Source organism: Magnolia sinica, chromosome 1 (assembly GCF_029962835.1).
Source record: "Magnolia sinica isolate HGM2019 chromosome 1, MsV1, whole genome shotgun sequence".
Lineage (NCBI taxonomy): Eukaryota > Viridiplantae > Streptophyta > Magnoliopsida > Magnoliales > Magnoliaceae > Magnolia > Magnolia sinica.
The window spans coordinates 139,377,729-139,381,257 of record NC_080573.1 but is presented as its reverse complement, the minus strand read 5'-3'; positions in this window follow the sequence as shown (position 1 = coordinate 139,381,257).

Sequence of the window (3,529 nt, the reverse complement as noted above, 5' to 3'; positions counted from 1 at the left end):
GTGGATCGGCCTGATTTTCATGAAGGGGCTGAATATTATCACAAATTGGATCCCTCTTGGACGTGACTGAGTCCGAATTCAATGGTCCAAATCAGACAGTTATTGTCTGATCATTATGATTTTGGGCTGTTTATCAAGTGGGCCAATTAAGTATGCTTTGTGGCTAAAAGGCTGTTTATCAGGTGGGCCAATTAGGTATGCTTGGTGACTAAAAGATCAAGTACGTTTGACGGTTAGGTGGGTCACACGTGTACATTCAGTGCAAACTGTTGCCCCCTCTGATGATCTTTGGGGTAGGGCACATAAAAGGTGGTGCGGACCAGATGAACGTTTGGATCTAGCACAAATGCGAGGTTCCCATCTGATGAATGGTTTATTCGGATTCATGGTCCCGACTTATTCATACTTGAAACCCTGGTATTCTACACATCATAGTGGATAGAGGTGCGCAGGTCCCACTTGACTCGATCCGGTATTGTGATACTTTTGACCCGAACTTGATCCGATTCAGGACCGAGTCTAGTGGGCCTGACTCAATCCAAATTGGATCTTGGCTGGGCTAATCCGGGTCAAAAATATGGTGGATGTTCAATCCCCAGTCACCCAGCCTACTTGAGTTTTGGATTTGCAACATTTTTGGGCGCATGCCCTAACATGATGGGGAAAAATGGATGAACAGAGCCAATTGCAACAAACATTGCAGTGAACCCCACCTAGCTTTCCGGTACTTGAGTTTTTGTTTTTCATAGTGGGGTTTCATTTCTATGCTTTGGATTCTCCCTATCCAAACATGGTTTCAATAATCTAGGTCATTGATTTGTTGAATCTGATGGTGGATGGTGAAATCTTGAAAAATTGGAGGCTCTGAGCTGCTAATAATAGGACAGTTTTCAATTGAACACGGATTGTCGCTATATTTCTTCTTAACCATCTACTTGCCTATTACCAATCAAAAGATTAAAATTGCATACCTATCCCATTGGGCGTGTTAAAATGGTGTTGATATGAAATTCGGATACATGGTATACATGTGAGATTTTTTGGTGTGTCAAAATTGATTTGTGGCTTGATTCAAAACGAATGCTATTGACACCGGATGTCAAGATAGAGTGGTGCGTGATCGAATAATCGGAAGATCAAGTGTCTATTTTGTCAACTTTCTAGTGCGCTAATTAGGTAATTTGTGAAGGTTAGGGCTCTTCCTCTAATGAGTTCATTTTGCATTAAAAAATTAAGAACTTTCGAAGGTGCAACAAGTGCGTGGTCAAGCAAAAACTGAAGATGGAGGCGAAAAAATGAAACTTCAATTAACATGGGATCATCAACCTGACTGAGAGCAGCATAGTACATAACCAAGCAACGCACTAATGAGTAAGGAATGGGCAATGACGATGTTATAAGATATTGTCAACCCAACATATGAGCATTAGTAGATGGTTTCTAATACTATGATCTTCCTTTAGATGACTGGATAAACAATGAGGCGTTGGATTGATTAATTGTTAGGTTTTGGATTGATTAAGTGATCTTTTGCTTCATAATCTTATTTGCTATTTATAGGTTCTGTAGCGGCGTCATGAGAATAACCGCCATCTACATGGCGATGTTGTATTTTGCCAACTATAAGATGGCGGTTGACTTGACTCGAGTGTGCCATACCTTTGTCAAACACGACCTTATAACATTGATAGATCATCAAACATGCCTTGGTGAGTCCCAATGGTTACTTGCCCTTAGTTAGAGGTTACTCGAGCGCCAAGTCTCTTTGAAGATTTTCTTATTTATGAGCCGTCATCTGTATATTTGGCGCATCGTAAAGATATCATGTTTACCACATGGATGCATCCGTATCATTAATTTAATGCTGTTAAATCTTGTTTCTGATGCTGGTAGATCTTGTCCTCCTGGGTAGCCTTCAAATAAAAGGTCAAAAACATAAAGAGAAACTTTGTGATATGTATTCTGACAAAATCTCAGACATTTTCTTGGCTTGGAAATTTCTGAAATATCTACCTAGAAAATATTTATTTAATATCTAATATTTAAAACATATGATTTATTCAATATATAAAACATGGTTTGGTGAGAGTAAATTATTCAATAAGTATAAATTTCAAATATAGGTTTTGCTAACATTCTTTTCCGACCTGGGAATTAATCAGGGAAAAAGAGAAGGTATTTTAAAATACCTCTTAAGTGGTTTTTGAACAGGGCACCAAATCTCAAACCGTTAAAAATTGATCTCGTCTTCCAACCTGGCGAGGAAGAGGAATGGTACATTGATAGCTACAAAAATGACTTAGCTGATAGAAAAGAAAGAAACATTTCCAATGGATGGCAAATGCTTGCGTTTGGGGTCCATGATTCAGTGAATTCCGACTATAGAAATTGGGGATGGCAATGTAATGGATCAGAGGCTGAAATAACTCCAGTTAGATGATCCCAACCATCCAACCAGTTATGATCAAATAAATGGTGGTTAAACAGTAAAGGAAAAGAGAAATGGTCAGGTAGCAAGCTAGACTATGAAATTAGTGGAAGGACACCTGACCCAACATGCGGATCTGGCCTACCCGATAAGTGGATCGGCCTTATTTTCATGAAGGGGCTGAATATCATCAGAAATTGGATCCCTCTTGGACGTGACTGAGTCCAAATTCAATGGTCCAAATAAGACAGTTATTATCTGATTATTGTGATTTCGGGCTGTTTATCAGGTGGGCCAATTAATTATGCTGTGCGGCTAAAAGTCTGTTTATCAGGTGGGCCAACTCGTTATGCTCTGTGGCTAAAAGATCAAGTACGTTTGTCGGTTAGGTGGGTCACACGTGTACATTCAGTGCAAGCTGTTGCCGCCTCCTGATGATCTATGGGCTAGGGCACATACAAGGTGGTGTGGACCAGATGAACGATTGGATCGGAAAAAAATGTGAGGTTCCCAACTGATGAATGGTTTACTCGGATTCACGGTCTCGACTTGTTCATACTTAAGCCCTGGGATTCTGGAAAGGGATTGGCTACTCTCCCTGCCACAAGCAATTGGCTAGTGGTCGGTGCTCTTGGGCCCACCGTAATGTATGTATTTCATCCATGCCATCCACCCATTCTTCCAGATCATTTTATGGTATGATCCCAAAAATGAGGTTGATCCAAATCTCAAATGGACCGCACAGTGTTGATTGAACGCCCACCATTAAAACTTCTTAGGGGCCATAATAGTTTTGGATCAAACTGATATATATTTTTTCCCTTCATCCAAATCTGTACGACCTAATCAACAGGTTAGATGTCAAATAACCATTGGCCCTAAGATATTTTTAATGGTAGACATTCAATCACTATTGTTTTCCCATGATGTGGTCCACATGATATTTTTTTCTGCCTCATTTTTGGGATCAAGCTCTAAAATTATCTTTCAAAATGGATGGTCGGCGTGGATAAAACACATACATCATGGTAGCAACATGGCAAGTGGCCGCGTCACTAGTCAAACCGCGTCCTGGGATTCTACACATGATTGTGGATACGG